This window comes from Octodon degus, unplaced genomic scaffold (assembly GCF_000260255.1).
Source record: "Octodon degus isolate 3935 unplaced genomic scaffold, OctDeg1.0 scaffold00014, whole genome shotgun sequence".
Taxonomy (NCBI): domain Eukaryota; kingdom Metazoa; phylum Chordata; class Mammalia; order Rodentia; family Octodontidae; genus Octodon; species Octodon degus.
The window spans coordinates 24960-33569 of record NW_004524590.1 but is presented as its reverse complement, the minus strand read 5'-3'; the positions used below and the strand labels follow the sequence as shown (position 1 = coordinate 33569).

Here is an 8610-nt window from a genome sequence, read left to right as displayed (position 1 = left end):
CCAAAAGCAATTCTGGGTAACAAAGGAAAGACAGGAGTTATCACAGTCCTTCACTTGAAATTATACTACAAAGCTACTGTGATAAAATCAGCATGATAATGGCAAAAAATAAAAAAAAAAGATGCAAGGATCAATGGAACAAATTAGAAAATGTAGATACAACTACAAACACACTGAGTCATGTTATCTTTTACAAAGGAGCCTAACATTTTCATTGGAAGAAAGCCTCTTTAATAAATGGCACTAGAAATACTGCCTTTTTATATTAATATGCTGAGATGTAAAAGGCTCTAGTCAACAACTTCTGTAGACAAACCCCTACTGTTGTGGACTACTGGAATATGTTGGATTGTTTTGCTGAATTCAAGCACCTATAATATTTAGACACCAATAGAATACCCATCTCTGACAGGACTGGACTGGAGAGGGGGGATACAGAGGAGGGATCATTTTGTATTTGTATATACAAAATAGTTAGGATAGATGTATGGCTGCTTTCTCTTGGTTCAGTGAGAGGAATGATTTGTAGTAGTAGTGTTTGGACGGTATGTCCTGGCTGCTTCTTGTGCTGGGGATGACTGCTGAGAAGATAACAATGTGTAATGTATTAATTATTTAAAATGTCCTATTAATCAGCAAAAGAAAATACTGGCTTTCCACATGCTGAGGACTTAAAATAGACCCATGCTGTATTAGTTACTATTCTGTCACTGTTGGGACAGATATCTGACACTTAAAATGAAAAGGGCAAGGTTTACTTAGCTCACAGTTACTGGAAGTTTCATAGTCTAAAGCAACCTGAATTATGTAGCAAAACCTTGAAGGCTTATTTGCTCAGGAGAGAGGGTCAGTGCCTCCGTCTTCTTCAAACATCTCCTCTCTACCCAAGGCAGCCTCAATTGCAGACACTGCTGCCCTACACTACAGGGTCTGATGGAGAGGCTGAGGCACCACCGTGTCCAGGATGACCTTCTCCACACCTCAGAGAGACAGCAGGCTGGGGGACAGCATGTGCTGCCAGTTTAGTGGTCCATGCCTATCTGGACCCACCACTCAAGTTCCAGCCTGCCCCTCTCTCTGGCCAGACCCCTAAAGCCATTCACGGTTCCTCAACTGCATCTGCCCTATGACTTACATGAGACTTTAGGGGGACAACTAGACACAAACCATACCATATGCCTATCACCATGTACAAAACTAGTCAAAAATGATCAAATATTAAAACTGAAACACTAAACCTTCTGGAAGAGTAAATAGGTAGAAACCTTAAGGACATAGTTGTAGGAAAAGAGTTCTTGAACAAAAACCAAACTACATGAAAAATATGTTGAAGAATTTACAATTGGGAACACATCTCTTTGAAAAGTTTCTGAACATCAAAACAAATTACCAACAGAGTAAAAAGAACACCCATGAATTGGCAAAAAATTATAGCAGACTTTTTTCAAACAAAGGTCTCCTATCTGGAATATATAAAGATTAAAAAAAAATCAGGCCTCCAAAATTTAAAGACCCAATCCAAAAATGGTCATGTGAGATGAACATACATTTCACAAATGAGGAGATATAAATGGCAATTAAGTATATGAAAAAAATGTTCAACACCATTGGTCATTGGTCTTTGGTCAAGAGACACAAACTAAAACAATGTTGGGATAACATCCTACACCAGAAAGAATGACTATGAAGAAGCCAAACAATAATAAATTCTGGAGAAGCCATGGGGAAAGAGGATCCCTTCTCTACAGTTGGTGAAGTGTATTACCACTACGGAAAATAATGTTGAGATTCCTCAAAATGCTAGGAATGGAGGTCCCATTCAAGCCAGGTATTCCTCTCCTAGGTATTTTTCCAAAGAACTGAAATCATCATGCCACAGTGATATATGTGTGTCTGTGTTTATGGCAGCACAATTTATCATAGCTAACTCTTTGATACAACCCAATATCAATCAACTGAGGAATAGATTAAAAAGGTATGGTATTTTTGCACAAGGGAGTATCATTCATCTATAAAAAATACAAATCTGAGGCTTTTGTAGTTGAATGGATGCAACTATATTCCTAAGTGAGGTAAAGCTAATCCAGATTTGCAAACATCATACTATATTGCTGGTGTGGGAACCTGAAAAGAATAATTTTCTTTAATGCGAAGGAAAAACTGGGATGAGGAAAAGGACAAATGAAAGAAAGGAATAAGACATATTTAGGTATGTTTGAAGAATAATATGGGTAATTAATTGTATTGCTGATTTTTGCTGGCCTCCTCTCTCTCTCTCTCTCTCTCTCTCTCTCTCTCTCTCTCTCTCTCTCTCTCTCTCTCTCTCTCTGTATTTTAGGGAAGGGTTTACAAGGTGTTCAGGGTCTCACTACTAGATTGGACTCGCAGTGATCCACCTGGTTACAGCTTTGCAAGTGTTGAGATTACAGGATCATGCCCCATGCCCAGTCTCAATCACTGCTTCAGTGCACCCTAAGGGTGTGGCCGGTGTGGCAGGCCTGATGGTTGAAACCCTGGCCCCTGTGCCCACTTGCAGGTGCTTTAATCCACTGAGCTATTTGGCTGGCCCTTCTGCTGATCTTTTGAAAGAAGCTACTAATGCTTAAATTTTTGTTGTTGTTGTTCTTTTTTCTTCTTTTGAATTTACTGAAACACTTTTCTTTAAACAAATCTTGCACATTTATATACAGTAACCTGAATAACTAGTTTGAAGAAAGTATCATGCAATACAGAAACCATTATTGAATTCCTAGTAATTTTCTTAGTGAAATTTTGTACCATTTCTAATAATTTTTTATTGCTGTTTTGTATTTTTTGTATACCTTTAAAATAAATATTCAGTATAATTAACATCTTTGTTTCACAACCAAATATTGAAGAATTTAATCATGAAAATGCTTAACAAAGTTTTTTATTTTTTAAATAATTTTATTGAGAAAGAAGTAGCAATGGAATAGTTTCAAAACAGGTTAGTAGTACAGTTAGAGTAATACATTGCATATGGCTATCTTTGTAGTAATTATTCCTAGTACAAGATGCAGATGTGATATCTTGTCTAAACACTAATAATTCAAAACTTTCTTCTCATTGGGCTAAGAGAAAGTAGTTGTATATCTATCCTAACAATTTTTTATATACATATATTTTTTTTCCACTACAAACTGGTCCTTCATTTATATCCCTTTTTTGTTTACTTTTGTCAGAAGTATATTCCATTGCCATTCATATATTGCAGGTGCATGAATTGAGCAGAGTAATCCAATATAGTCCAGTAGTCTATAATAGTAATGGGTTATCCACAAGAATGACAAGGTCAGAAGTTGTTGACTTGAGCCATTTAAAGCTCAGCATATTAATGTGGCTTTACTTTTTATACCTTGATTTCATACTTTTCTGCAGGATAGTTAAGACCAAGGTAAAGCAAAACCTATATAACAAAAAATGTCACCTTTGTATCTGATAAGGTCAGTCAAATCCACTCAGGACTTACCCTTATACCATGTACAGCAGTTTGTAGATCTTTTGTCAGTATCAGCCATGTAGATTAGTCACAGCCATTGGTTGATCAATTTGCTCCCTGTGAAAGTCTGAGAGAACAAAATTCTTTATCAAAAGGGATCCATCTATGTCAGAATTTGTTTGCAAGGAAAACCTACCATAATAAAGCAATAAAAATAAAATGAAAAAAACTTATTGTTCTCATTTCAGAATCATTTACATAATGGTATTGATAATTCTCCAGGCAAGGTGGGCCACCTGAGCAGCTCTCAGGTGCAGGACCACCTGAGCAGCTCTTCTTGAAAGAAGAGCTATCATCTATTTTGTCTGAACCTGACCCTATTTCCTTGTGCTGATGTATACAGAACTGGCTGGGATTCTTTTCCCTATCCTGTCAATTGGATTTACACAATGCACATTGGTCTAGTTGACATGCTGGTGGTAGTGTTTGAAGACGGCATGTGTGCTTCCCTGATAACACCCATCTGCTGCTCTTTAATATGAGCCAGGTGGAGCCAAGAGTAAGAGCCAATGCTTCACACTGTTAGCTGGGATCGTGTGGAGAGCTGCGAAGGACCGCGCCTACAAGATGGCGCTGGTTTCCACCTTCCACTCCCCGTGGGTGAGCGCTCTCTGTGCACAACAACTCCTCATATGGCCAGGGCTGCAGTCATGATTTGCTTCCGCATATGCTGGACCCATGGGCGATCCCCATGTGGCGCACTGGGATTGGGCTCGGGAGTATATATTAGCCAAGGGCTGGGGGATTGGAAGAGAAGAAGCTTGCTGTAAGGGGCCTGAATAAACCGCTGAAGGAAGAGCTGTGTGTTGCGTCTTCCTTGCTGGCGAGGTCATTTTGTTAATCAGCAGACGGGTTATCCAGCTCAGGTCTATGCACAAATCAATGGGATTGCCATCAGGTCCTGGAAATCCTTACCAAATAGAGGGGAAGTGGGAAGCAAACTCACTAAGATCATACAGGGCCCTACTGAGACGTACTCAGACTTTGTGGCCTGCATGATAGAGTCCACAGGGAAGGTCTTTGGGAACATGGAGGGCGTGAGCCCTGGACACTCAACTGCAGCCCTGGCCATATAAGGAGTTGTTGTGCACAGAGAGCGCTCACCCACGGGGGATGGAAGGCAGAAACCAGCGCCATCTTGTAGGCGCGGTCCTTCGCAGCTCTCCACAGGATCGAGCCTCAAGACAGAGGCTATGACCTCCTGGGGCTTGAAAGATTACCCATCAGAGCTGAAGCACCAGACCCCAAAACATTAGACACTATCTCAACTGTATATTGCAGATTACTTTTTCTGCATGTCCTTCTCTCTGCATATGGCAGAGGTAAATGCAGGCAACCTCCCTAGCCCAGGTCATATCACTCATGCACTCCCTCCCACTCTGTCACTCATTCTCAAGCCACTCCTCTCTTTATAAATAAATAAAAACTGGGTTTGGTTTTGAATAAGGGTCTTTGTTCCAGATAGCCATCTTTGTTCCTGGACTGAGGACCCCTAGGCTTTACATAATTATGACTTAGTGTCTTTATTCTTTCTGTGAGTTGCACTGGAAGTGGTAGATTGGTATTAACTTGATGGGATTACAATAATTTATCCTTGGGATTACAAATATAAACTTCTTAGATTGAGAGGAGGACCAAGAAGGGCTCTCTACAGGCCACCAGCACAGGCCTGCCCTCCTGTGCCTCAGAGAACCAGATCCTCACCTCAAAGCAGCTATTCTCTGTCACTGCCTTCACTCTTCAACATACCAACCCTCATACTTCCAGACTGAGCTCCCTATGGTTAGTCCTCAATATCTTTTGTATTTCAGTTGTAGACAGAATCCCCAGACTCCATGCTGTGTTTGGGCATTCATCAGTTGTTGAATCTTAATATGTGGCAAAAATACCCTCACTTTTTATGGAAATAGAGACATGCTAAATGTTGGTTTCTCAACATCTGCAGCAGACTTTGATCACCATGTGTTTGGTCTCATAGGGCTGTGACTCAGAAGAAATGGGGCCAAGAGAAAATGACCAGGAAGGTATGCTACTGGTTATAGCCAGATTGGGCTCCTAGGATGGAAGTACTAGTATCCAAACAATTATTTTTCACTTCTTTCTCCATCTGCTAAGTTTACAGTCATAAACACCAACAGTCAGTATTCAGTTATGGTTTATAGAATGCATGAGTGACTAAATGAATGAGCAAAACATTCTATATGTCACATTGTTCAAAGAACTGAATGCTGAGAACATGACAAATTCAATGAAAGATACTGACTGGCACATCCAAGAAACTCATAAAGAGACCCACATTTGAACATACTTTAATGAATAAGAAATATTCAAAGAAGGAAAAATGACTTGTCAGGAACAAGGGAACTCTAATAAAGTTAATAGCTACTTTCAAGTCAGACAATGTGAAGGCCAGAAGTAAGTACGATGACATATTCAAAGTCTGAAAGATAACAGATATGGCTGTAAAAAAAAAAAGATAACATATCAACCATTGTTAATCAGCTATTCTTGGTTTGAAAATCTGTAACATATGTATTGATGTATGTTACCTTGTTTCTGTCTTTGTTTTTGGTATTTGTTCTTGCTTTTGATTTTACTTTTTTCCCCACAAAAACCAAGCAGGCTTTATTTCAATATTACAAAACACTTTCCATTTTGGCAATATTTTATAGTGCACTTTGCTTCAAGGGTTGAGAAGGAGGTGGGAATTTAAAAAGGTAAATTTTAATGACATTTCTACAAGAAAAACTGCCCCAGCCCTGCCATCCAAATAAAAATCCCTGGCAAGTGCAAGGTCCTGAGTTCAATCCCTGGTACTGCAATAAATCAATCAACCAATAATAAAAATCCAAATGTCACTTAATTTCACTATCCAAAAAGAGGTCATGAGGAAAGCAACAAGCAAAATTGGCAATTTCACTGTGGATCATGTCAGAGAAAAAGGAATATTCAAAACAGTCATCAGTATGGCTGGTTGTGCTGATAATTTCTGTAGTCATTTCTTCCTCCCATTTTGCCTTCATAGCCACCTCGGTTTCCATAGCCACCACCATTCTGGTCTCCTCCATAGCCTCCACTTTGATCTCCACCATAGCCCCCTAAACTTCAATCTCCTCCATAACCTCCTCAATCTCCTTCATAGCTGCCTTGATCTCCACCATAGCCACCTCAGTTGCTATCATAGCCACCTCCTCTGTCTCCACCATAGCTAACACTTTGGTCTCCACCATAGCCTCCACCTCCACTTCTGTCTCCACTGTAGCCACTTCTGTTTCCACCATAACCACCTCAGTCTCCACCTCACTCCCCATGACCTCTGTAGCCCCTCTCTCCACCATAGTGTCTCCACTGGAAATCTTCTCCTGAGTGAAAAGAGTCCTCTGGTCTAGGTTCATTGCACTGATTACAGGAATTTCTTTGTGCAAAGTTCATATTTGTACACGATGGATTAAGACAAACCCAGTCCCCATTTTTGGGGTCTCCACCTCTCCCCTGAAAGCCTCCATGGTCTCACTGCCCACCTCCACTTCCATCTCCTCTCATGAATTCAAGTCTTCAAGTGGCAAAAGACACTTTAATGATGTTGCCATGGAATTCTTTTGCATCAAACCAGTCAATGGCTGCCTTAGCTGAAGGAGGGTCATAAAATGACACTGTTGTCTCTCCTTTTGGCTTCCTGTGTCTTTGCCTGTGTAAATATTTATCATTGGTTTTCCAGTCTTCTTCTTTGTCTTGATAATTTCTATTTGTTTGAAGAACTCTCCCCTTGATCTATAGACACACCATCCCCAAGTCCTTGCACAAAGATCATGTTGTTATCTGAATTAACAGATTCTGAATCAGCATCTTGTCTGGGTCCATAATCCTTGTGACCACCAAAATTTTTGAAGCCACTGCAGTCACCACCACTTGATCCTGTCACAGCACCTCTTTCATCCTTGTCATATCCCCCATGCCCTCTACCTCCTCCCTGTGACCTGCCATATCCTCTATTATCTTCTCCATACCTACTCACATCACAATGGTCATCTTGAGTATGGTGACTGTAGTTTTCCCTTTGTGAATGATAGGACTGTTGGTTTTGATTATAGAAATCATGCTGCTGAGGCTGGTGAGATAGCTCAGTGGTCTAAGGCACCTACTTAGAACAAGCTAAGCTTAGCAAAGCACAGGGACCGTGGTTCAATCCCCCAGCACCACACGCCAGCCGGCCCCGCCCTCTGGTGGGCTGAGCTGGCTACACACACACACACACACACACACACACACAAAATAAATAAATAAATGTTTTAAAAAGAAAGAAATCATGCTGCTGATTAAAATTTGACTGCTTATCATATGAGCCTTGATGTTCATAATAGCCTGCCTGCTGGTCATGGGAGTCTTGCTGACTATAGTTTGATTGGTCATATAATGGTGTTCTTCTGCCTTGGCCTTCTGAAGATTCTGTGTGTTGTCCCTGATTATTATGAGATTGCTGGCCATAGGAGCTCTGATTTTGATTCTCATAACCACCTTAGGATGTGAATAACCTGATTGGCTTTGTCCATAATCAGAGTAATTGCCATAGTTCTGTCCTTATGAAGGATCAGTTGTTTGTCTATAGCCAAAATAGCTTTGTGGTGCTTGTCTATAGCTTTGGTTGTCTTGATTTGCATAGGACGAATATCTTTGCTGCCCACCCCGAGACTGACTGTAACTTTCAGAATCTGACATGACTAAGGATCATGGCTCTGAGGTCCTGGAGGCCACCATGAACAAGGAATATGAGAGTCAGGCGGTGTGGAAGCTGGAGCTGTTCTGAGGGCAGAGTGGCAGGTTGAGGCCTGTTTTTACTTTTCAAAATGAAATAAATTAAATTAAAAAAATAAATAAATAAATAAATAAATAAATAGAAAAGGAAAACAAAGTGCTGAAAGAAAAGGAAAGAAAGCTTCTTAATTAAAGTTGTTTTTACCATGTCAACTACATTTTAGAGGCACTGTGTGTGTGTGTGTGTGTGTGTGTGTGTGTGTGTGTGTGTGTGTGTTACCAGGGATCAAACTCAGGAACTTGCGCTTGCTAGTCAGGTGCTTATGCCATGGAGCTAC

The 8610-nt window shown here is 40.4% G+C and overlaps 1 pseudogene; it reads right to left on the bottom strand.

Annotated features, from left to right (window-relative positions):
- Positions 1-6481: 6481 nt before the first annotated feature.
- Positions 6482-8236, bottom strand: LOC101569934 (annotated as a pseudogene).
- Between the last annotated feature and the right edge of the window lie 374 nt (positions 8237-8610).